Below are 26,979 nucleotides of genomic sequence, written 5' to 3' on the forward strand. Positions count from 1 at the left end.
CATCTCCTATTCATGATTCAAGAACTTTCTTCTCCCCTTAGAGACAAGAGTTATGCAATTTGGGAGTCTTTTAGATAGATCCACTGAAGGGGTACTCCAGTTGTCCCACCCTGCGTCCCTGTTCAGCATGGAAAAAGCCAGAGCAGTCTGCATCCCTATTCCCTATTGGAAATTTGGGTAACCCCTTCAAAGGATGGAATGATAAGAATAGGAGGTAAGGGGGCTGGAGAGTTGGCTCAGTGGTTAAGAACACTTGTTGTTCTCGCAGAAGACCTGAGTTCAAATCCCAGAACCCACATGGCAGCTAACAACTGTCTGTAACTCCAGTTCCAGGGGATCCGACAGCCTCTTCTGTCTTCCACGGGCATTGCATAATACGGGTGCACTTACCTACATGCAGGCAATACATGCACACATAAAATAAAAATAAATTAATTAATTAATTTTAAAAAAGATAGGAGGTAGGAATTAGCTAGGCAGTTAGGGTAAAAAGACCCCAAAGAAATGTAGTCAGTTTCTTGGCTAAAAGTCAAAATGTCCTTGGGCCTGTTAGCAACATACTCTGCTCCAAAGGCCAAAAATGTCAAAAGTATTTGGGAGCTTGTATCTAATCCTTAAAAGATTTTAGGGTTACCTCTTCAGAGGGGGAAATGTTGGAAGGGAGGGAGTGGGCATGGATTTGATCAAAACACCTTACATGCATGTATGAAATTCTCAATAAAGTTTTTGTAAAAAAAAAAAAAAAAAGACTGAAAAGAAAAATAATGCTAAGAATATTTGAAGGTCAGTGATTGATTATGTCCTCCAAAATTTATGTTAAAATCTGACCCTTACAGTAAAGGTAGTAAGAGGCTAGGCCTTTGGGGGTAATGGGATTGCTACCCTTACAAGAGGCTAGAAGGAATCTGCTGGCCCCTCTGGCATATAACAACACAGCTTGGTGTCATTTACCAAGAACAGGCCCTTGCCAGACACTGAATGTCCTGGCATCTTGACCCTAGACCTTCCACCCTCCCTCTAGAACTGTGAGCAGTAAGTTTCTGTTATCTATAAATTTCCTAATCTAGTCTTTTGTTATAGTAGTTGGAACAGACTAAAGCCATGGGAAAATCTAAATATGGTCTGGATATTAATTTAGGTAAAAATTTACTGAATTATAAATGGGGAAACAAGTAAAAGATAAAATAAAATTCAAATTCATGTAACATGAGTTTACCAAGTGCTGTGATTATAGGCATGTACCACCATACCTGGTCACATATTTGGGGGATGGGTTTAGTTGTTTGGGGGTTGTTGTTTTGTTTTGCTGTACTTTTTTTTGAGATAGGATCTCTTTTAGCCCAGGCTGGCCTGGAACTCCCTATGTAGCTGAGGATGACCTTGAACTTCTGATCCTCCTGCCTCTACCTCTCCAGTGCTGGGACTGAAGGCATGCACCACCACCTTCAATTTATGCAGTGCTGGGAATGAAACCCAGGGCCTTGCACATGCTAAGTAAGCACTCTACCAACTCTCCAGTTCCATGAACTGTAATTTTAAAGAACCAAGTTAAAGTTGAACTACTATTTTGGAGTCTTCTATGTAAAGGGCTCATAGACACAAAGAAAGCAAAAGAGGCCATTTCAGGTAGACGGTGTACACACTGGCTCCAGATGCCAAGCAAAGGAGGGGGTGCCATCTCACCCCAACTGGCAAGCCCAAGACCCAAAGGCATTGCTCTGCTGCCATCCTATTTTTCCTCTTTATTCTGAGTGGCTGTCCTTCCTTTCCTTTATTCTGAGCAGATCGTCCAGATGATCTAGCATGATTTCAACCTCTTGTTTATGTCATTTATTCCAAGAGAACAAGACACCCTGCCCCTACCAGCCCCTCCAAAGGGAGCCAGCAAAGCAGAGCTACAGGGAGACCCTGTCTCAGAAAAAAAGAAAAATGGGGAGCTTGGAGATGGGAGGACAGTGGAGAGCTGGTAGAGGGCTGGGGGTTAGCTCATGTAAGGACCGAAAGCCAATCTGGACTCTTGAGTATGATGATTCCACATGAGGCCTATGAGGCTCTGGTTGCCACTGAGAGAAGACAGTGAGAAAGCAGGTCTAGGGAGAGGCTGCAGAGAACCAGTCAGGGTACGACAGCCTCTGCGTAGCCTCACATCCTGGCTCTCCAGCTGGTGAGCTGGGTGATCAAGTTCAGCTCCCTGTACCTCAGTTTCTCCACCTTTAAGTGAGGATGCTTACAGTTCCTATACTATGAGACTGTCTGGAAGGCTCAATTAGTACATGTAAAATCCTCATGACAGACACTTCCACAGAGTAAATACTCCATAAATTCTAGCACTTTAAGGCCATGGGACCATGCTAGATGTGGTGGCACATACCCATAATCCCAACACTCAGGAGGCATGGGCAGGAGAATCACTGTAAATTCAAAGCCAACCTAGTCTAGTCTACAAGGCCAGTCAGGACTATCTAGAGAGAACTTTCTCAAAAAAAAAGCTAGGGAAAAAGTGCTTGCCTTCAATTCTAGAATCCACTATTTTTTTTGCGGGGGAGGTCTTTTTGAGACAGGGTCTCCCCATAGCCACAGCTGTCAGCTGTCCCAGAACTTGCTATAGAGACCAGGCAGGCCTCAATCTCAATCTCACAGAGGTCTACTTGCCTCTGCCTCCCAAATGCTGGGATAAAAGGCAAGCACCACCATGCCTAGTTTAGAATCTACTTTTTAATTAAAATATTTTATTTATTATTTTTATTTTATGTGTATGCGTGTATTGCCTGCATGTAGGTAAGTGCACCCATGTCGTGCAATGCCCACAGAGAACAGAAGAGGCTGTTGGATCCCCTGGAACTGGAGTTATGGACAGTTGTTAGCTGCCATGTGGGTTCTGCTGGAACTGGAGTTACGGACAGTTGTTAGCTGCCATGTGGGTGCTGGGATTCGAACCCGGGTCCTCTGCAAGAACAGCCAGTGTTCTTAATTACTGAGCCATCTCTCCTAGAATCCACATTTTAAAAGCCAGGCATGTGCTCATAATCCCAGTGCTGGGAGGACAGAAATAGGTAGATTCTTCGGGCTTGCTAGGAAGCCAGACTAGCCTACTTAGTGAACTCCAGGTCTGTGAGAGATTCTGTAATTTTTTTAGAAGAAGAAAGGTGAACTGGGCATAGTGGCATGAGTCTTTGATCCCACCACTCAGCAGACAGGAGCTCTGTGAGTTTGACACCAACCTGGTCTACATAGAGAGTTCGGGCCACCCAGGATGACATAGGGAGATCTGTTTTTTGAAAAAAGGGGGGGGGGCACTAGAGACATGGCTCGGAGGTTACGAGCACTGGCTGCTCTTGGAGAAGACCTGGGTTTGATTCCCAGTACCCACATAGCAGCTAACAACCATCCAAAATGTCAGTTCAAGGGGATCCAATGCCCTCTTCTGACCTCCGCAGACACTGCACAATGAGTACACATTTATAAGGCAGGCAATACAATCACACACTGTAAAATATTAATAAAATTTTTTCAAATGGTAAGTTTAAAAAGTTTTTTAAATTATGTGTACATATGTGTGTGTGGGTTTGTGCATGTGAGTGCAGATGCCATGGAGTCCAGGATCCCCTGGAGCTGGAGTTACACCCAGCTGTGAGCTGGGAACTGAACTTGGGTCCTCTATAGGAGCAGCAAACTCTCTTAACCACTGAGCTATTGCTGTATCCTCACTATGCTTTCTTTTAAGGAAAGAAAAATCCCCCTTCTTTCAAAGTAATAATAAGCCACAAGTTATATCCTCAGTACCACGACCCAACACCAGTCCTGTCTTGACAGATAGTCATGGCCCAAGTAGCTCTCTCACAGCTGATTTCCGAATCCCTGACCTCTGTATACCCTGTCTCTTCTAGGTGTAAAAGTCTACTGTACCTGACAACATGTCACAGTCAACCTGATATTCCAAATTCCCATGGCCCTAAAAGAATCTAAGCCAAGCCAAGGGCTGGCAAGATGGCTCAGAGGGTAAAGGCACTTGCCATCAAACCTAATGACTGAGTTTAATCCCCAAGCCCCACATGGTGGAAGGTGCGAATGATTCTTGAAAGCTGTCCTCTGACCTATACACATACATACACACAATTGAAGATATTTTTAAAAAGAATGTAGCCGGGCGTGGTAGCGAATGCCTTTAATCCCAGCACTGAGGAGGCAGAGGCAGGTGGATCTCTGCAAGGTCAAGGCCAGCCTGGTCTACATAGCAAGTTCCAGGCCAGCTGGGGCTACAGGGAGACCCCGCCTCAGGTTTAAAAAAAAAAAAAAAGAATCTAAGACAAAATAATCCCAGGGGTGGAGAAGATCTCAATGTCAAAATTTAGTTAGAAAAGAGGGAAAGGAAAGAAGTTCAACCTAACCCCAGATCAAGAGAATCACCCAGCAGGGCTCTTCTCACCAAGGCCTAGGATCACAGTGCCTTCAGCCAGCTACTGTGAAGGTTTATAAAATGCACTTCAGAGATAAGAGTTCCCACAGAACAAAGCCTGATTAATAAGGAAAAAAGACGTCATTTTTTTCACTTTTTAAATTCAATTTTCATAGAACTTTCTGCCCTTGTTTTTCTCTCCTGCATATACACGCCCCCACCCGCGATCCCTGGTGATAAGCCACAGGAAATAATGCTGACCCATCAGGACCAGCTCTTGATGTAGCTTTGACCAAGTCTGGGCCTCATGTCCTGAACTCTACCCCAGGCCCTCCAGGGACCAGTAATAGTGACAAATACACTATGGGAACTATGGAGGCAACTTAAATGTGGACAGAGCCAGACACATGACACTGCTCCCCGAGCAAATCTAAACCTGGAATAAGCACGGTATTTTAGCAAGGAATCCTGTACCTCAGATTGATCAGTAAGCTGCTTACGGGACTTAAAAAAGAACATGGTCCAGGGATGAGGATATCTAAGGTGGTAGAATGCCTGCCTATCATGTATGAGGCCCTAGGTTCAATCCCCAGCACTGCATAAACCTGGCATGGTGGCACACTCCTTTAATCCCAGCACTCAGGAGATAGGAGGATCAGGAGCTCAAGGTCATCCTCAGCAACTTACAGAGTTCAAGGCCCACCTGGGGATACATGGGATCTACCTTGTCCAGAGAGAGAAAGAGAGAGAGAGAGAGAGAGAGAGAGAGAGAGAGAGAGCAAATGGTCCAGAGACCAGAAGGATGGTTCAGTGGGTAAAGGCATTTGCTGTCAAGCCGGATGACTGGAGTTTGACTCCTGGGACCCAAATGGTAGAAGGGGGTACTCCACTCTTACAAGTTGTCCTCTGACCTCTACTCTTGTGCCATGGCAGAATGTGTATAACACACACACACACACACACACACACACACAAGTAATTTTAAAAACTACCCCAAAAAGGTCCATCTGAAACACGATGTCCCATCTCCCATGACACCTTTGTTCTTTTGCAGAGCTGTGAATCAAATTCCAAGACCTTGTACATGCTAGGTGAGAATTCGACCACTGAACTACTTTATTCCGGCCCTTTCCCATGACTCTTACTGATCTTTCTACACAAATACTGTGATCCTAAATATTATTCTGATGCAAGGCAGTGGCCTGTCAAAACATAGATGTAGGGAAAAAATAGCAAAACAGAATCATCACAATGGATACATCTGATTAACTGGACAGTAAGGATTCACATGGACATTTTGACTGAAGTCCCATTTTTCCATGCTAACGTGAACCACTGTTCCTCCACAGGTTTTCTGTTTGTTTGGGGGGTTTTTTTGGTCTTTTTTTGAGACAGGGTCTCCCTGTAGCCCCAGTTGTCCTGGAACTCACTATGTAGACCAGGCTGGCCTTGAACTCACAGAGATCCACCTGTCTCTGCCTCCCAAGTGCTGGGATTAAAGGCGTGTGCCACCACGTCCGGCCCCCTCCACAGTTTTTTTTGGTTTTTGGTTTTCACCTCTAGGTCTCTGTGCACAGATTCTAGTGTCCACTGAGAAGCGAAAGGCTTTGATGTCCCTCCATCATATAAGAACAGAATTTCTTTGTTTTAGTCTTTTTAAAAAATATTTTATTTATTATTTTTATTTTATGTGTATGAGTGTATTGCCTGCATGTATGTAAGGGCACCCATGTTGTGCAATGCCATGGAGGTCAGAAGAGGGCTTCAGATTCTCCTGGAACTGGAGTTAAGGATGATTTGCAGCTGCCATATGGGTGCTGGGAATTGAACCCGGGACCTCTGCAAGAACAGTCAGTGCTCTTAACCGCTGAGCCATCTCTACATCCCCTGTTTTAGTCTTTTAGAGTATTGCTTTGTAACCCAACTAAATTCCTCTCTCTCCCCCGTCCCCTCCTCTTCCCCTCCTCTCTCTCTCTCTCTCTCTCTCTCTCTCTCTCTCTCTGGACAAAAGACAACAAGTATTGATCTTCAGGCATCACCTACCATTTTTCTGTGATGGCCCAGAACTCAGGAAGTAGACTCAGTTAGCAGGCTGGTGATCCCCAGGGATCTGCCCATCTCACTGGGATTACACATGCATACCACCACATCCAGTTTTCTATTTTTGAACATGGGTTCTGAGAGTCAAACTTAGGTCTCCAGTGCAAGTACTTTACCAGCTAAGCTATCTCCTCAATCCATGGCCTTGTTAATTCTTGATCCTGCCTCCACCTCCTGAGTGCTGGGATTACAGTATGCACCACATCTGGCCAGCACTCCCACATTCACAGAGTTTCATATATTCCAGGCTGGCCCTAAACTCATTGCGCTATTGATTTCCTTGAACTCCTTATCCTCCTCCCTCTACCTCTGGAGTGCTAAGATTACAGGTATGCACCACCATGCCCTGTTTATGCAGTGCTGGGGATCAAACCCAGGGCTGCATGCTGAGTGAACGCTCTACCAACCGAGCTACATCCCCAGTGTCAGTAACAATTTTTAAAATTTTTTTTTTATTCTCCTTGGACTTGGGCCCAATGAATGGAAGATCTATGCACTTAGAACCTATGCCTAGCTCAAAATAAAAGACACACTTCAAGGAACTTTCCTCTAAGCAGTCTTTACCACTAACCACTGAGTGACACTCTCTAATACACAAAGATATCAAGCTAACTGGTGCTCCTGGCAACAGTAAATGTAGTCTAACATGACTAATAGGAAAAATAACTAACTAGGCCCTGTTTATCATTAGAAAATACATTCCCACATGTTCAGCCTCCTTATCAGAGGTCATCTCAACACCCACTCAGAGTCCACAGCAATGTATAAACAGCAGTGACTTACTAACAGCAGCGTTTAAGGAGATGACCAGCATACATATCCAAAGTTAATTTCCACTTAATTTTTGTGTGGTACTAGGCATTAACCTAGGGCCTTATATATGCTAAGCAAGTGTTCTACCACTGAGCCATATCCTAGGCCCCCCACCTTTTTTCCTTTTTCAATTGTATGCATGTGTGTTCACATAGGGGAAGGGTTATGAGCAGCGTGTGTGTGTGTGTGTGTGTGTGTGTGTGTGTGTGTGTGTGTGTGTTTGCCTATGGAGGCCAGAGGTTGATGTCCAGAGTCTTCCTCAATGGCTCTCCACCTTATTTATTGAGGCAGTGTCACTTGAACCCAGAACTTGCTGATGGCTAGTCTGGTGTGGAATCCCCCTGTCTCTGCCTTCTGAGCACTGGAATTATAGGCAGGCCCCACATCCACCTAGCATTGACATGGTCCTTGGGGATTCAAGCTCCAATTCTCACTCCTTTTACAATAAGCTAAGTCAACTCCTCAATCCCATTGAGACAGGACCTCAACTAAATTAACCAAGCTGGCCTGAAACCTGCTTGCCTCCTGCTTCAGCCTCCAGAGTAGCTGAGATTACAGGCTGTGGCAGTTTGAATAAGAATGTCCCCATAGGCTCGGGACATCTTGTCCCGAATTGGTGACATTGTTTTGGGAGGTCTTAGAAGATGTGGCCAAGCTAGAGGAAGCAAGCTTAGAGAGTTCTTAAGCCTCTCTGGATCTCCAATTGCTCTCTGCTTCCTCTGCCTGTGTAAAGCTATGAGCCTCTGTTTACTGTTCCTACTCCAGCCACCTACGCCATGCCTCCCCACCATGATGGACTCTAATTCCCCTGGAACTATAAGCTCAAATAAACTCTTCTAAGTTCCCTTGGTCATGATATTTTATCACAGCAACAGAAAAGTAACTAACACATGGGCTTACCCTACCAGGCCAGGTCTCACTTAATTTCTTAGCTTCCCCCTCACTGATTCATCAAACCCCTAATATTAAGTGAGTTCAATGGGGAAAAGTAACAAGAACAGAGGCCTAGGCACCCAGTGCTTAACCCATGGCACACAGTTAATGAATGCTGGCCACAGAGAAGAACCATAGGAAGGGCAGAAAACAACCACGTTTCCCTGGAGACCAATATCTGACAATGCTCCCTAACTGAGGGGCTCCCTCCTTCCTACTCCAGTTGTCCTCTCCCAAAAAGGAGACTAGGAAGAACAGAAGGGTGAATTTACAAATATCTAGACTCAAACTTGTCTTAGCTAAATTAACATCCAAGATCCCAACTTCTCAACAAAGACAGACAAAAAGCCACCAAACCCAACACTTCTCCACTCAGAGAACTAACAGGGACATGACCGCAAAACATTCTAGTAACTGTGGTCCTTTATCACAAGAGCTCCATAAAAGAGGGCTTAGTTCCTAGGCCATTAAACAGGGCTAAGCAGATTATTTCTATCATATTTGTTAAATTCCAGTTTAAACAAATGATTCCCACACTTATAGAAACGCCTTAATTGGGCTTGTCTGATACTTTCAATGCAATCTTCCAGAGACTAAGATTCTTTTTTTTAAGCCTTTAAAAGACTTGGGCAAAATTCTTTTGATGATAATTTTTTAAAAGATCATCTCCATAGTTTACATATGTTCCTGGTGGGTGGAGGGCACATTTTATTCCAAACTGAAAGCTTTAACTGCCACCAACACATCCCATGTGGACTTCCTGTATAAAACAAAACACAGAGTAAAAAGTACACAACATAATCATAGGTCTAAAAAGTGAGACTCACAAAGTCAAACCAGAGAACTTAGCCAGAGAACCACAAGGAAAGAAGGGGCACAACGGGATCCTGTATACATTTGGTGACAGCCACAGGATGCAAGGAAGATAATTTGTTCACTCTGTGATACTCTTGTATAGAAGAGGGAAGAGAGAACAGTAAAAGTTTAAAAAAAAAAAAAAAAAACACTGAAAGAAAATCAGCTGGCTACAAGGGGTCAGTCTGTGATCATCAATCTGTAAACCTTAACACTGCCTAGAAAGGCTGTGGAATCACTTGAGAGCAAGTGGCCCAACAAAGAATGAAGGGTATCTGGAGACAAAATGGTTTTAAATAGTCAAAGTTCTGTACCAGAGTCTAAGTAGCAAAAGGTGAGCCCAGTCATATCTTTTCAAGCCATTAGTTACCTCAGAGAATCTAAATCACTTCTTTAATAAGTAATTAAAATGACAGAGACCTGCCAAATATAAAAAAATTAACAATTTATTGGTTGAACAAAAAATTCAACCAATACATCTTTTAAATAACAGCCTTGCCAAATACTCTTTTTGAGACACCCCCTCCCTCCAACTCTCAGAGCATTCTCACAGGAACTCCTAAGAAAAGCTCACCAACTGACTGACAAGCATAGTCACCTTCCGAGGGAACCCTAGGCAGTGCTCCTTTCTGACCTGTAAACAGAGGCTACAGCTAAAACAAAATGGCTCCCAGGGGATACCAGATACCCAGGGGCTCATTGGGACATAACTTCCCATGTCTGGTCCTAAATGATGAAGCAGAAAAACAGTTAGTGCATGCCTCTAGTCCCAGCACTCAGGAGGCAGAAGCAGGCAGACCTCTGTAAGACTGAGGCCAGCCTGGTCTATATAGTGAGTTCCAGGCCAACTGGGGCTATAGGAAGACACTGTCTCAAAACAAACAAACAAATGAAACGGAGCTACCCCTTAGACATCAAATTCCAGAAACCTGTGAATAAAAGTCAAAGCTGGAACTTTAACCCATGTTTTTGAACTTCAAATGCCCTGCCCTGAGAGAGATCACATTCTTTAGCTCAGAACCCAAACTGAGTCACATTCACAGAGGTATTGATGACCATTTCAAAGTCCAATTCAGTCGAGCAGTTCTCCAGAGATAAGGGCTCTTAACGGTAAAACAGGAAAACTGAAAGCACTTTTTTTTTTGGTCTTTTTGAGACAGGGTCTCTCTGTAGCCACAGCTAGCCTGGATTCACTACTGAGACCAGGCTGGCCTCGAACTCACAGGGATCCGCCTGCCTCTGCTTCCTGAGTGCTGGGACTAAAGGCCTGTTGCCGCCACACCCGGCTGAAAGCACATTTTAAATTTTTATTTATTTTCTGTGCATGACTGTGTTGCCTACATGTATGTAAGTGTGCCATGTGCATGCAATGCCCACAGAAGCCAGAGAGGGTGTCAGATTCCCTGGAACTGGAGTTACAGACAGTTGTTAGCTGCCATGAGGGTGCTGGAACTGAACTGGGATCCAGTTGGATCCTTGAGCCATTTCTCCAGCTCCCACATTCTTTTTTTTTTTTTTAAATAAAATGACTTTCACATTAAAAACATTCCTAGTTGAAAACTCTTATTTTTCTGCCTGTCAGTCCCTTTCTGTGTAACCTCCTGCTACCTGATATTCCTTAGCCTAAGAACAAAGTTTTCACAACACTAACAAGTTCAGAAAAAAAAAAAAAAAAAAAAAAAAAAAACCCCTTTCCCCCTAGGTTGAAACCAAAGGCATACTTCCAAAAAAAGCAAGAACTCAATTCTAGCTCTACCCACTGCTGCCCTTCCTGTGTCCGTTATCTGAGAAAATCAAAGAGCTTGGTTATAAATTTGGGGATTCAATGACTCTATGTTTCCCAGCAATACATACAAACACAATTCTCTGGGAAGAAATGTGAGGGATAGAAGAGCCTTCTGCATCCCTAAATCCCTTCAACATCCCCATGCCTTAATTCTCCCAATGACAAAAGGTGAATAAATTGGTCCCGTTTGGTATTGGTCCCGTGATTAAGAAAGAGAATCTAATTCATTTTTATTGTATCATTTTAAATGTGAACATTTTTAAGAATCAAAAGAATGTACATGGGGAGAGCATCTTAAAACATTTAGGGTAGGTAAGACTCTTAAATCACAACACTGATCTCGCCCTCTCAGGGTAGTTGTTAAAGAAAAAACTTTCACCAGAGTATTGCGAAACATGGGGAACACACTGGACAAGCCACCAGTCGCCTGGTTCCACATACACATTCCATTTCAATGTTTGCCTGCTAACATTTAGCTCTTGTCCTGTACCCAGCAACCTTGTGGACATTAGCAACTAGGTCTTACCCAGTAAATCAAGCTGCTTGCCGCAGGGCACTGTAAATGAGGCATAAATCGAAACACCCAAATACCTTGGCTACATTTCCTTTCTAACCTCCTAATTAAGATCTACATTGTGCTTCTCATGTCACATTCCTGTACACCAATGTATGCTGTAATTCACACTCACACATATCTTCTAAAACCAGTTCTGGCTATCACACCTTTACTTAAAAAAAAAACAAACAAACAAACAAAAAAAAAAGCTTGATGAAGTCCATAGGATAAAAGTCCAGGCCCTGAGCCAGAATTCAAGCTGACCAGAGTCCCTTTACTCACTGTGGATGCAGTCAAGGGGACACAAGAGAGTCAGCCAAACCAGCACTGAAATTCCAGCTCTGCTGTGGACCACTGTGCCATCTTAAGCATGCTACCCATCACTCTGATATCACTACTTACCCAATCAATCACAACTGAAAATACACTGAAGGTAAAGGTTATCTTGAAATTGCCAGAAATGGGTTCCTTCCTGGCCCAATTAAGGAACAATAACAATTCAGTCTAGGAGATGAAGGCTATGGGAAATTCAGTCTTTTTGATTAGTTTTCTGGAGTCTACACTATTTCTGACCCTTTAGAAACCGCTATTTTTGAAAGAAAATTTTAAAAAGCAACGAACAGAGCCAGGCATTTTGGGTCACACCTGTAATCCTAGTTCTTGAGAAAGAAAGAGGCTCGAATTCAAGGCTAGCTTCAGCTACATAGCAAGTTCAAGGCTAGCGTGGGCTGCATGAGAACCTGTCTTTAAAAAAGCCACTGAAGTGATTCACCTTCTGAAAAATATCACTTGTAGAAAACAAAGCAATAATGCAGCCACTTGGTGGATTTCCTTGGGTCCTATCTACAGGTGAGCTACCCTCGCCACCCTCAAGACCTGTGGAGTGCCTGTGGAGTGCAAAAGCAGAAACACCTGGGTGGAAACGCAATCCAGAGCTGGCCTGAGGCAGCATTACAGCAAATGCTTTCATTCAGTGAGAAGCTGTTTCATTCCTCTTCAAAGCAATTATTAACTATGCTCAAACAAAATCCACCAGAAAAGTGCAATATCCCCCTCTTTTGAAAACACTAGAAAACGTTCGGTCCCCTTCAACTCTACTCAGAAAATGGATTATCAGACCCTTAAAGCGGCATAAACTGGTTAACCCGGGTTCCTTCAATGTTCGCCCACTTCATTCGCACCGCAAGCAGGACAGAGTGGTAGTCGGCGACAAGCCCTGCCTAACGGGTCCAAGTGCTAGAATGCAAAGTTAATTTCCTTTGTTTGAGTTGGGAGCGAGTGTGTGTGGATGCGTGTGTGAGCGTGCATGTGTGAGCATGCCTATGTGTGCGTGCCCGGGTGCTCCTCACGGAGTCCGGCTGCAGCTGCAAGGCTCAGGTGAGAGCAGCCTGGGCGGCGTCTCCCCGGCCTGGGTCCCGCAGCTCTGCACAGCTGCAGACCCCAAGGAGGCTCCTTGCCCCCGACGGCGCAGCCCGAGCCGGGCCGGAAGGCAGGGCGGACCCGGATCGCTGGGAGGACCCCGATCGCTGGGGAGGACCCCTATCGCTGGGGAGGACCGTCCCGGCCGCCCGGGAGCAGCGGCCCGCATGCACGTACTCACGCTGCAGGAGCCCTGCCAGGCCCGGAGGCGGGAGTAGCGGGAAGAGCGGAAGGAGCGGGAGGCGCGGCAGAGCGGGAACCGGCGTTGTCCCCGCCCGCGCCGGGCCGGGGTCGGAGCAATGCGGCGAGCAGGCTGGCTACTGCGGGCGGTCCGGCGCCTCTCGCCTCCGCGCACCCAGCCGGACTCCCAGGGCGCCGCGCAGCCCGGAGGAGGAGCCGCTCCCGCGGAGAGGGCGGGCGGCGGGCGGGCATCCGCGCCCCGGGCTGCGGCCGGGCTGCAGGGCCGAGGGGAGGCGTGCCTCCACCCGGGACCCAGAGGGTGGGCTGCTGCAGCCGGGAGCGGGGGTGGGGTGGGGGGCCGTGGGGGGTGCAGGAGAGAGGCCAGGATGGGATGTGGTCCCCAGACTGCACGGACCTCACCTCTGCACCATCCGACCTGGGATTGTCTGGGTCTGGAGTAAAGCACAAGGGGGTCTGAAACTTTATGTCATTTTCTCATACACACGTGACCCCCCTGCAGCCCAGATGGTTTCAATCACTGGAGGAAAAAAGCGGCTCCGCTGGTATGCATGAAAAGCCGGAGCTGGGAGAGTCTGGGAAAAGCTGTCCAGCCCGCCTGCCTTCAAACAAACCCAAGAGCTCTTTCCGTTCTGCGGGCTCTCTGCCTCCGCAACCCTATCAAACTCCATCGCTTCGGTAGCGGAGCTCAGGAAGCTCTGGGGTTGCCAGGAACCTGGTCTGAAACCAAAGCTCCCATCTCACAGTTCTCCATTATGAGAATTTGTTTAAAATAATCATGAGCACTCAAAACCAAAAAGTAGAAAGTGTCGTTTAATAATGAAGCAATGACCATTGCCAGTGATAATATAATTAGTGGAATTCTATGGGAAATTGTTGACCCAGTATGATAATCCACTTGGAAAAGAATGTCACTTACTATCCAAACACATACTTTTTGATGGAATACGATGAAGCCATGACACCCGGTTTCTCCTCCCATAAATCACTTATAAAGAGACCGTGATATTGAAGTGCACAGGTCTGTTGAGCAAAAATGAAAACTGCCTTTCAACTTTAGAATTTCAAATTCATAATTTTTTTTTTTTTTTTGAGACAGGGTCTCTGTAACCCCAACTGGCCTGGAACTCTCTATGTAGACCAGGCTAGCCTTGATCTTAAAAGATCTTCCTGGCTCTGACATCCGCCTCTGCCCCCTCCCAGAGCTGGAATCAAAAGTGCAGGCCTTGCAAATTCACATTTTTTTTAATTTGGGGGGAATTTATTTTTATTTTATGGGTGTGTTTTGCCTGCATGTAAGTACACCATGTCCTCTAATGCCCATAGAAGCCAGAAGAGAGTGTGAGATCCCTTGGAACTGGAGTTACTGACAATTTTTAACCACCATATGGGTGCTGTAAACCAAAACCCTGGTCCCAGCAACCAGTGCTCCTAATGGTTGAGCCATCTCTCTAGCCCCTCAAATTCACAATTTTTAGAGCTAGGGGTGTAGCACAGTGATACAGCACTTACCTAGCATGTGTGAATCTCTAGGTTTGGTCTGCAACACCACATAGGTGTGTACACACACACACACACTATAATTTTGTATTGACCGGTTACATTTCAAAGGAACCAATGTGTATGGAGGAACATAAGCAGGCTCTAAAGCCAAGACCTGCTTAAAGCCCAAGCCAATTCAGTTGTCACATATCCTATAGAGGTGTTTACTCAGCTGCAAGACAAGCATCAAAAATTATGAGTTTAAGATTCATCCTGGAAATAACTGAACTTTCTCATGATCAAACACAACCCATGACAAGAACCAAACTGATAACGACTATTCCTTTGCCAAAAAAGGATATCAAACATGAATTACTAGACTAACTCTGTCTCCATCATATTGCCATTAGAGAGAATGTTTGGCCTGACTAGCAGACCTTACCTTGGTGTGACATAGTTGTGTATGAAAAACGAATCAATTCCTGGTAAGTTGAACTGGTTCTATTTGGGAAAACCCAAGATTTCAGCTGCTGCTGAAGCACTCGAAAACACAGGAACAACTTGGAACTAAGCAAGTCAGAACAGGTTGTATTCCAAACAGTCTCTTCTTTAGTTGATGATGTGTGAAGCCTGAAGGAGAAGTGGATTGTATTTGGATGGACTTACCTTTCTAATCTTCTCCAGCTTTCTTTCTTAAAGATTTTATTATTTTTAATTATATGGATATGTGTATGTCAGGGAGGGGGAGTATGTGCATGTATAAGTACATATACCATGGAATCCAGACAAGGGCATCGATCCCCTGGAGCTGGAGTTATGGGTGGTTGTGAGCTGTCTAACATGGGTGCTGAGAACTGAACTGCAGTCCTCTGTAAGAGCAGCAAGTGCTCTTAACTGCTGAGCCATCTCTCCAGCCCCATATCCAGCTATTTACACAAGCTCCAGGATTGAACTCAGGTCTTCAGGCTTGCACTGCAAGCACTTTTATCCACTGAGCCATCTTCCATGCCCATTTGTGGAACTAAGAAAAATCTTTATTAGACCTGTTCTTTTGGTTTTTTTTTTTTTTCTTTCTTTTTGAGACAGGGTCTCCCTGTAGCCCCAGCGTCCTGGAACTCACTATGTAGACCAGGCTGGCCTTGAACTCACAGAGATCTGCCTGCCTCTGCCTCCTGAGTGCTGGGATTAAAGGCGTGAGCCACCACACCCGGCTAGACCTGTTCTCTTGGAAAGAAAATGAACATACTCTAAATATAGTCCTGAGTCTAAGCGCCACTTATGTGAGCATTAGTGTTATGTTAATACTAGCCAAATATTTATTAGAAACACATCTGGAATTTCTTTTAATTTGCATCAACCTAATGTTCACATCATTGGATGAACAAGGCCAATTATGTATAAGATGCTCAGAGAGATGGTAAGCTCTGAGGACAGGAGCCAAGTCTAGTTTGTGCATCATTACATTTTATGTGCCTACCATGATGTAAGTGTACAATAAATGCACATTGTCTGAGTGAATGAAAAATAAACAAGCTGAGTACAGTGAAATGTCTATGAGCCCAGCTTCTCAGGAGGCTGAGGCAGGAGGATCCCTGTGAGTTCAAGGCCAGCCTGGTCTACATAGTGAGTTCCAGGACGCTGGGCTACAGGGAGACCCTGTCTCAAAAAGAAAAAAAAAAAAAAAAAAAAAAAGATAAATAAAACCCTTCCCCTGCCCCCCCATAGGTTGCAATCCCGTAGAGACATATTGCTTGTAAATAACAGAATGAAGTAATAGCTATAGAGAAGATACTAGCAAAAATGAGAAGAGAATTAGCATTAACCAGCTGTGCGCTTTTTTTTTTTTTTTTTTTTTTTTTGGTGTTTTTGAGACAGGGTCTCCCTGTAGTGGGGGCTGGCCTGGAGCTCACTATGTAGACCAGGCTGGCCTTGAACTCACAAAGATCCACCTGTCTCTGCCTCCCAAGTGCTGGGACTAGAGGCTTGCGCTAGCCACGTGCGCTTTAAATCACAAGGTATATTCAGAAACACAGATAGACTGCTGAGAATATGAAGCATTTATGGAAGGAATTTGGTCTATTTACTACCTAAATTAGGGCCTTCAGGGATACACTTTCCCATGTCTCCATTATTCAGTACCCTCAGCACAGAGCCAAGACAAGGTTTGAGCATAAACATCCTGACTCTAATTTGGATAGCATGAATACAGATCCTTTCATCCTCTCTCGAACTTCTCCTCCACCCCCAAGCCATTTCCTCTGTACTGTCTTGTGTCAGGCTAATGAAAGTTTCCTAATCTTCAGAGGCAGTAGCTTTGGCTTTTCTTTTGTGTAGAGAGTACAATACACCCTGATTACATGGTCATACTCCATACAGATGCCTGGCAACACATCTTCCAGCTAAGGGTCCGTTCGATATTTTAACTCCGAAGGGCTTGCAATTCAACTGTTTCATCCCACACCAAAATAGAAGTTGGCGTCACAGAGATGGGCTTTACTTCCTTTGGCCATTTTAAATCCTGCACTTAAGCATGGTGAGTTGTTTGGGTTTTGTGGGTCATGGATTTTGCTTTGGCATTTTATTTTTCATTTGAGAGACAGAAGTGTTCCAGTTTTCTAGGAAGGCTTTCAAGTCTGCAGCTCTAGTACTCATGAAGTGATTGTTTCCTCCTAGGCATACAGGGCCAGTAGACCGGGGCTGTTGTGAGGCTGGTTTATCTATGCTTCCTGATCCAAACAACCAGGTTTCTCTACAGTAGGCAGGCAACTAAGTGAAATGGGTAGCCTAGGTGACCTCTGAGTTTTTTAGGACGCGTTTCCTAACATCCTTTGTCTTACTGTTTTGTTTGTTTTGTTGGTTTCATAGGGTCTTCCTATAGCCCCAGCTGACAGGCTGGGGGCCTCCATCCCACAGAGATCTGCCTGTCTCTGCCTCCCAAATGCTGGGATTAAAGACATGCACCACAACACCCAGCTTCTCTACTTGATTTTTTGTTTTAGTGTTCTTTTGGGTTTTTTTTGTTGATTTGGTCAGTTTGATTTTGGAGACAGGATCTCCTGTAGCCCTGGCTAGCCCACAACTTGCTATGTAGCTGAGGATGACTTTGAGCTCCTGATCTTCCTACCTCTACCTCCAAAGTCCTTTTCTATTATTTAAGAACATTATGATTTGTTTAAACTGCTGAATTTGAATGTTAAAGATTGAAATCATCCAGAAATGGATTTTTAAGATATGAATTACAAGCCAAGTGTGGTGGTGCACACCTTTAATCCCAGCACTCAGGAGGCAGAGGCAGGCGGATCTCTGAGTTCAAGACCAGCCTGGTCTACATAGTGAGTTCTAGGCCACTTGGAGCTACAGGGAGACTCTGTCTCAAAAAAGATCAAAAAAAAAAAAAAAAAAAAAAAAAAAAAAAAGATACGAATCACAAATCCATAAACTTAACAATTACTATTTAATACAATTCTGCTTTCTAAACACCCAGATGTTAGTAGAACTTCATTTTCTAAACCACCCCAGCTGGATGTGGAGAGGCTCTCCTATAATCTCAGCATTGGAGGCTGAAGCTAGAGGATTGCTGAAAATTCAAGGCCAGTGTGGGATACATAGGGAAATCCTGGCTCAAAAATAAAAACACAGGTCTGGGTGTGTGGTTCCACTGATAGAGTACTTGCCTAGCATGCAGGAGCCAAGGGTTTGACTCCCACTGCTACATAAAAGTAGGATGTGGCATACATGCCTGGAATCCCAGCACATGAAAAGTGGAGGCAAGAAGATCAGAAGTTCATGTTCGTCCTTGGCTACAAAGTGAGTTCAAGCTAGTCTGGGCTACTGCCAACCGTGTCTCAAATTAAATAAAGTGTCTCATATTCATCCTTGAGGCTTTCCCATGAGCTTTAAGACTCTGGACCAGTTTAGGCATCCATACCTCAGATCTGTAATCTTGGAACCCCAAGCTCACTAAGAAATAGCTGTGAGGGCTGGTGAGATGTTTCAGTGAGTAAAAGCACTTGCTGCACAAGCCTGACAACCCTAGTTCATTTCCCAGAACCTACATAAGAAGACAGATGCAGTGGTTCACATCTGGAATCCCAGCACTGCTACAGGAGACGAGAGCTGCCTTTCTGGACCAGAAGTCAGCCAGCGAGCTAGCCTGAAGTAGACTGGAAAGCAGCAGAAACAAGAGGAACTGCACCTCAACACGGTGGAAGACGAGAACTGACTCCCAGAAGTCACCCTCTGACCTCTACACGTGTGCCATGGCACATGCATGACCACACTTACGCCCACAAATAAAATTTTAAAGCAAAAATAAGTAGGTATGAGAAAAGGAACCAGGTAAGTGGTACACACCTGTAATCCCAGTGCTCTGAAGGCTGAGACAGAAAAGCTAACCATGAGACCTTGAGTTCAGGGTCAGCCTGGTGCAAAGCATCATGGAAGGCCCTGTTTGTCCTCTCTTTGACTTTGTACTTTATTTCCAAGCCTCTCAAAGGGCAAAACAGACACATGTAAGTCAACAGTGTGGACTACAAGACTTGGCTTTGTAATCAATAAAGCACATGGCAGGTACAGAGTCACTGGTTCTTCACTCAGAAGCATCTAAGCAGTTGTCAGCAATGAAGGTTCTTGGGCTCCTGTCTCCACCTGCTGAATTAGAGTCTCCAAGACTGAGAAACACTAGGTTAAACTCTAAGGTCTTTATTTTGTTAGTTGCAGAGAGGGTACTTTTCTTCATAGGAAAACCCACCATTACCACACACTCACACAGGTTTCTCAAAAGGAACCAAGTAGATATTAGAACGCAGTTCTTTCCTTCACAGTAAATAGCTTACTTAGACTCAGCTATCTTAACAGGCTACTACTAAAAGAAAAAAAAAATCCATAAACTAAATTTTTTAAATAATCTTTAAATTTTATATTTTATGTATATGAGTGCTTTTCATGCATGTGTATAAGTGCACAATGCACGTGTAATGCCCACAGAGGTCGGAAGAGGACATCAGATCCTCTGGAACTACAGTTATGGATGGTAATTAGCCACCGTGTTAGTGTTGGGAACAAATCCTGATCCTCTGCAAGACCAGCTAGTGCTCTTAACCACTAAGCCAGCTCCCTAGCCCCTACAAACTAAAATTTTAAGAATTAATTCCTGGGGCTGGAGAGATGGCTCAGCAGTTAAGAACACTAGTTGTTCCTGTAGAAGATCAGGATTCAAATCCCAGCACCCACATGGCAGCTAACAACTGTCTGTAACTCCAGTCCCAGGGGATCCGACAGCCTTTTTTGACCTCCGCAGGCATTGCATGACACGAGTGCACTTACCTACATGCAAACAATACATGCATACACATAAAATAAAAATAATAAATAAAATTTTAAATAAGAATTTCTATGAAAAAAGCCTTAAAAATGGTTGTTCTAAAGGATTTTTAAATTTATGTCTGTGTACATGCCTGCATAGTATATATGTACCACATGTATGCAGGACCTGCAGAAGCCAGAAGAGGGCATCAGATTTCCCTGGAATTGGAGTTACAGGAGGTTGTGAGCCACCACATAGGTGCTGGGACCAGAACTCGAGTCCTTCAACTTGCCTAAGATTGTCACAGCTGAATTTGTTGACTGTTCACAATACCCCCCCCTCAAATGGAAGGAGGGGCAGGGAAAGTACAGCCTCACCTCCCAACCCCTGATGGGCAATTCTGCCCTAATTACTTGTGGTCTGGGAGAGGGGCTAGAGTACATAGGCTGGGGAAGACTAGGGGAGAGTCAGTCCCTCTCTATTTTCATCATCCAGGTTTGGGTGAAGACTCTTAGGTATGGCCTTAGGTGGGAAGCACCCACACTCACACTCATGTAAGCCCTCACCCATTACTCTGAAAGTAAGCCCAAGAAGCTCATTGGTTTCCCAGAGTGCATTTTGGTAAAGTCATACCTCAGTTTGTTGTTGAGACCAAAGGAGAAGTGGTGGAGATTGTTTACACCCCAACTTTGATTTGTTTTTTTTTCTTTTTTGAGACAGGGTCTCCCTGTAGCCCCAGATGTCCTAGAACTCATTATGTAGACCAGGCTGGCCTCGAACTTACAGAGATCTGCTTGCCTCTGCCTCCCAAGTACTGGGAATAAAGGTGTGCATGTGCCACCACACCCGGCTTGCAACTCTGTTGGTTTAATTTCTACCTTCTGTAATCCCTGTGACTAAATACGTTTCTAATTAAAGATTGCCTTAATTTTTTTCTACGTTCATTCTTCTGTTTTTGTGTATGTGTGTGAATGTATGCATGCCATGGTGCATATGTGGAGCTCAGAGGACAACTTACAGGAGTTGGTTTTCTCTCTGTACCATGTACATTCTGGGATTTGAACTCAGGTCTTCAGGCTTGGCAGCAAGCAACTTTACCTACTAGCTAACCTGTCTCTCCATGCCAAGACCACATAATTTTTTAAATTGCAAGAGATAGGAAATTCAGAACCTGGTTATATATATTGTATGTAAAAATTTTAGATATTGTGACTTTAAAAGCATTTTTGCATACAATATAGGAAAAACATACCTGATTACAAACCAAAATAGTATAAAAGTCTACTCAGAGACAGTAAGTCTTTTCTCCAACCCCTCTTTTAATCTTGTGTGTGTGTGTGTGTGTGTGTGTGTGCATGTTCATGTGTGTATAGGTGCACATATGCCACAGTGCCTGAGGGGAGGTCTAGAATAACCTTGGGTACCGGTCCTCTCCTTCTACCTTGCTTGAAACAGGGTGTCTTTTTATTTGCTGCTACAGCTGCATACACTAGACTAGCCAGCTCAAGGATTCTCCTGTGTCTGCCTCCCCTCTCCTCATAGGAGCACTTAGATGCACACTACACCTTTGTGTGGGTTCTGGGGATTTGAACTCAAATCCTCTTGTTTGAATGGCAAGTGTCTTCCCACTCATCCTTGTCCCTCGGTTCCCCTCTCTTCAGGCAATCACTGCAGATTATGTATTCTTAGGGATCCTCAAAGGGAAATGCAAAATTGTTTAGATGTGTAGAATTCATTTTGAGAAGGAAATGTCCGCAGCTTTTAATGGAGTCTCAAAGAAGTTCATGATATCAAAAAACTTAAGAATCATCATCTTAGAGCAAAGCTAAAGGTCCTTGCACTACCCCAACCAGTGAGTTGATTAGCAGAGTTGCAGCCTGCAATTTACTTTTTAGCGTTTCTAGGTACCGTTCCAGACAACAAAATCTCAGCAAGCAATGCATTTACACGCAGATGTGGTTATAAAATACTCCATCTGTTTGTAAATAACTTCCTGATTTTCATTTCTGTCTCAGGCAATCCTTCCAAATAATGTTAGTGTGTTGACTGACAGACAACGAAATTCTGTAGGAAATTTCTGGTATGCAGATAGACACAAAGACAGCAGACATTTTTCTCTCACAACTGAAAAATAGAAGAACTACAGTATGCACACACACAGGGAAAGAGAGAGAAAAACATGTCTGATAAATATCACTTAGATTTCAATGATTATTATTTTATTTTTAAGTGTTATCACTGAGATCTTAATATAAAATTAAAACAACTTGCTGGGTGTGGTGGTACAGGCTTTTAATCCCAGCATTCAGGAGGCAGAGACAGGCAGATCTCGGTGAGTTGGAGGCCAGTGTGGTCTACAAAGCAAGATCCAGGCCAGCCAAGGCTACATAGTGAGACCCTGTCTCAAAAAAACAAACAACAAAAAATTAAAGCAAGTTATTAGACTCTCCAAACCTGAAAGGATAACTGAACTGAAACTGTTCTCCCTACCCCGCTTTTCACAGTAGAGTCTGTTTCCACTGCTTGGATTCCATGCATGCCTTTCTCTTTCCCCTTCCAAAGTATACAGAAGATGTAATACAGAAAATCAAGGCTCTCTTTCAATAACCAGCCAACTAAATTAGCCCTAGATCCATTTGTTTTTATGCTACAGTATTTGGTATTTTATTCCAAATACCAGGTTCTTCATTGTTCACTTAAACAAAGGATTAGAGCTGGTGAGTAAAAGTGCCTACTACCGAGCCTAACAACCTCAGTTTCATCCTGGGGACCCACATGATAGAAGAAGAAAACTTCTAAGTTGTCTTCTGACCTCCATATGTATACCATGGCACACACCAACACACATGTACACAAAATAAATTAATAAGAAATACAGTAAAGAGGGGCTGGAGAGATGGCTCAGCAATTAAGAGCACTGGCTGCTCTTGCAGAGGACCTGGGTTCAATTCCCAGCACCTACATTGTGGCTAACAACTGTCTGTAACTCCAGTTCCAGAGGGATCTGACAGCCACCTCTGACCTCTGTGAGCATTGCACGACACAGGTGCACTTACATACATGCAGGCAATATGCTCATACACATTAAAAAAAAATAAAGTAAAATAATAAAATAAAAAAAGAAATACAATAAAGAAAGAAAACAGTAGGATGACATCACTGATGATGCCAGGTGATCTAGATATGAGAACCAATGAGCTGAGATGCTATGTCTCTGGAAGCATAGGAGGGTGAGAACAGGCTCAGAGAGGCTCGCTAAGCCTGGACAGTCCTCATCTAATGTTCTTTTCTAGATTTATTTCTGTTAATTTTAATTGTGTGTGTGTGTGTGTGTGTGTGTGTGTGTGTGTGTGTACATGCATGAAGTGTCCATGGAGGCCAGAGGTGTCAGATCCCCCTGGAGCTGGAGTTACAGGTACTTGTGAACTGCCTGACATGGGTGCTGGAGTGCCTGGGCACTCTGGAAGAGCAGCAGGTGCTTTTGACCGCTGAGCCATCTCCCAAGCTCCCTCACCTAATCTTAGAAGAGACAACTTCAGCTTCTCTGCTCTCAGTATGGGGCAGGTCACAGGTCTGTCATACTCAGCTCTTACTGTGCTGAGATTGAGGTATTCCTCTTAAATTTGATGGGCTGTTTTGTTTTTTTCAGTCATAAAGGAATACTGAATTTTATGGAATGCCTTTTTGGTGTCTGTTGGGATAGTTCACATGGTTTTCAATCCTTCATTCTATTGATGTGAAGCATTACATTTGCTGATCTGTGTATGCTGGATCGTTGCTTCCTCTCACAAATGCTACTTTATCGTGGATTGTAAGCTTTTGTATATGCTATTGTATTTGAATTACTATTTTATTGAGAATTGACTGACTGATAAAAGGTCAGATCTGGGAAAGCCATGATTGCATTATTAAGAAATTTTTATTTTTATTCTAGGGTACATGGTATTCTAGGAAATGGTGATGTGATATACACTTGAAGAAAACAGCTCTGGCTATAATGTAAGGAGTCAATCAGAAACAAAGGTGGCAGCTGGGCATGGTGGTGTACACCTTTAATCCCAGCTCTCGGGAGGCAGAGGCAGTATGTCTGAGGCTAGTCAGGGCTACATAGTGTCGCCCTTTCTCAGAGGCAGGGAAGGAAATAGAGGTGGCTTTCAACCCTTGGTACACATCAAAAATATCCAAGGAAAACTGTGATCATCTTTCAATTCCTTTATACATTCTATAAAGAGTAAAAGACTCTGGGATGGAGAGATGGCTCAGTGGTTAAGAGTGCTTGCTCCTCTTTCAGAGGACCCATGTTGGTTCCCAGCACCCATGCTGGGTGGCCCAAAACCACCTCTAACTCCCACTCCAGGGGATCTGACACCTTCTTCTGGCCTTCTAAGGTACCCACACACATGTGGCACACACACATAAATAAAAATAAAGTAAATCAGGGCTAGAGAGATGGCTCAGTGGTTAAGAACACTGGATGTTCTTCCAGAGAACCCAGGTTCAGTTCCCAGCACCCACATAGTGTCTAACAACTGTCTGTAACTCCAGTTCCAGGGTATCTAACACCCTCTTCTGGCCTCTGCTGGCACTACATGCACATGGTGCACTTACATATAAGCAGGCAAAACACATTTAAAAAATAACTATAAAAATCATTTTTTAAATAATGAAAGATCTTTTTAAAAAATCATATGAGGGGGCTGGAGAGATGGTTCACCATTAAGAGCACTGGCTGCTTTTTCAGAGAACTCAGGTTCGATTCCCAGCACCCACGTGGCGGCTAACAACCATCCATAACTCTAGCTTCAGGGTAATCTGACACCTTCCTGGGGAATTGCATGACCTGGGTGCTTTTACATACATGCAAGCAATATACTCATACATGTAAAACAAAAATAATAAATAAAATATTTTAAACTCCTGTGAGGAACTTCCAAACTGACTTCACTACAGACCTCCCACAGGTGGGTACTCAATAATCCCTTCATCCCTAGTGATTCAGTTACCTTCTGGCTCTGCACAGTAACTGTCCTAAGCATGCCAGTCCTCAAATTTCTGACAACTTACTATCAAGGGGAATCTTGCCTTCACCTCTGTGAAAACAGAGGTGTAAGAACTGCAGCTTTCCTCCCCACATCAAAACGTCTCATTCTGAGTGTCCTGATACAGAGAAGTCTACTCTCATGGATGGAGGACCACTCCTATGTTGGCTCTCCTTTTTCCTGAATCTTCTGTCATCCTCTTTCTTGCTGGAGACTCTCATTTTTGTGATCACATCTTCCTGGTTTTGTGAGAAAGGGTGTGTCACAGGTGCCTTTTTGTTCCTTTGCTAAAATGATTTCTGTCTATTCTCCTCCTGGGTTAGTTGTCTGGTTGGGAAAGAAGTATAGCGAAAAATACATCAGCACAGATTAGAAGGCATGACTTCATAGATTACACCCTTGTGTTTTCATCCTTCTGGTTGAGAATACAATGCACACTTCTGTCTTTAGAAGCTTCTGGGTTCCCTGCAATTATCTGATGGTGCCTTTTGGTATAGATACTTCTTCAAACAGTGTCCTAAAATATTTGGTAGGCTCTAATCTGGAGACCCAGGTCTTTTTGTTGTTGTTTGTTTGTTGTTTTGCTTGGTTTTGAGACAAGGTCTCATGTATTACAGGCTGGCCTCAAACTCCCTATATAGCCCAGGATGACCTTGAACTTCTGATCCTCTTCCTCTCAAGTACTGGGCCTACAGGTGTTCACCACCATGCCTGGCTTCAACCATTTTATATTGGTCTTTTTGAGACAAGATCTTGTAGCCCCAGCTGGCCTGGAACTCACTATGTAGACCAGGCTGAACTCATAGAGTAAAACCACCTTCCTCTGCCTCCCAAGTGCTGGAATTAAAGGCATGAACCACCACACCCAGTCAATTTCTTTCTTTTTTTTTTTTTTTTAGTTTTCTTTTAGGTCTCTCTATAGCCCCAACTGACCTGGAACTCAATATGTAGACCAGGCTGGCCTTGATCTCATAGAGATCTACCTGCTTCTGCCTCCTGAGTGCTAGGATTAAGAGTGTGCCACCACACCCAGCTGTTTTCTAAATGCTCTTCCTTTTCATGTTCCTTCTATCTGTAGCATTCTGAGCTTTTAACCTGACTTTCTCCATGCACCCAGCCAGCCTCTCTATCAACTCCTTCTCTGTGACCACTCATTTTCTCTGTCTTTCATCACTGCTCTTCTTATGTGTACTTTTTAAGTAGAAGGTCTTCCTCTTGGCTCTTTCCTACATACAGTCTCTCCATAGACATTTTATCTATTCACATGGTTTCAATTAAATATGTTGATATTGCTAAACTATTATCTCTAGCTCCAACCTCTCTCTTGTATTTTCTTTTTTTAAAATTTTATTTATTATTTTTATTTTATGTGTATGCATGTATTGCCTGCATGTAGGTAAGTGTACCTGTGTCGTGCAATGCCCTCGGAGGTCAGAAGAGGCTGTTGGATCCCCTGGGACTGGAGTTACAGACAGTTATCTGCCATGTGAGTGCTGGGATTCGAACCCAGGTCTTCTGCAAAAATAACCAGCGTTCTTTACCACTGAGCCATCGCTCCAGCCCCATCTCTTGTGTTTTCTAAGCCTGAACTTCCAACTTACCTGTGAGGTAACTGTACCTGGATATCCCAGAGACACCTCCAACCTTACATCTCATTACTGGTTCCAAACAGTCTCATAAACAACTTGTTCCCAGAAAATATCACAAAAGTTAACATCTTTGAAAGGCTCAACATGAATGTCACCTCTTTAGCCACACTTTCTCTGACTTCTTACTGTTCTGAGTAAAATAAGTCAGTCCCTCTCTGAGCACCCAAAGCTTAGTTCATAGCCTGTGATGTTTTCTCACCAGTATTGTTCATGACCCAGTCTGTGGACTCTGCAGACACTGGGAACCTCTTGAAGGCATAGACTTTGTTTACCTTTCTATTGATACCAATTCCATCTTCAATATCTACCTAATTATGCCTGTGATTCGATAAACAGCTGTTGAATTACAGTCATTTTAAAGGAACATACAATATAAATATTTAATAACGTAATTGTTCATTAAGCATAGACTGTAACCAGAAACCCAAGCCACTAGAAAAAAAATTAT

General features: G+C 43.9%; 1 protein-coding gene across 2 annotated transcripts in view; it reads right to left on the reverse strand.

Annotated features, from left to right (window-relative positions):
* The window catches only part of St5 (suppression of tumorigenicity 5), a 183,158-nt gene extending 169,911 nt beyond the window's left edge, over nucleotides 1-13,247 (reverse strand). The window contains exon 1 of one of the 2 annotated variants that reach the window (XM_029556283.1): nucleotides 13,040-13,247. The gene's annotated coding sequence lies outside the window, so the exon portion shown is untranslated. Of the gene's footprint in view, nucleotides 1-13,035 lie in introns of both variants that reach the window. The other variant, XM_017803303.2, reaches the window with a different exon arrangement.
* Nucleotides 13,248-26,979: the final 13,732 nt, after the last annotated feature.

Source organism: Nannospalax galili, unplaced genomic scaffold (genome assembly GCF_000622305.1).
Source record: "Nannospalax galili isolate Female #2095 unplaced genomic scaffold, S.galili_v1.0 scaffold44, whole genome shotgun sequence".
NCBI classification, from domain to species: domain Eukaryota; kingdom Metazoa; phylum Chordata; class Mammalia; order Rodentia; family Spalacidae; genus Nannospalax; species Nannospalax galili.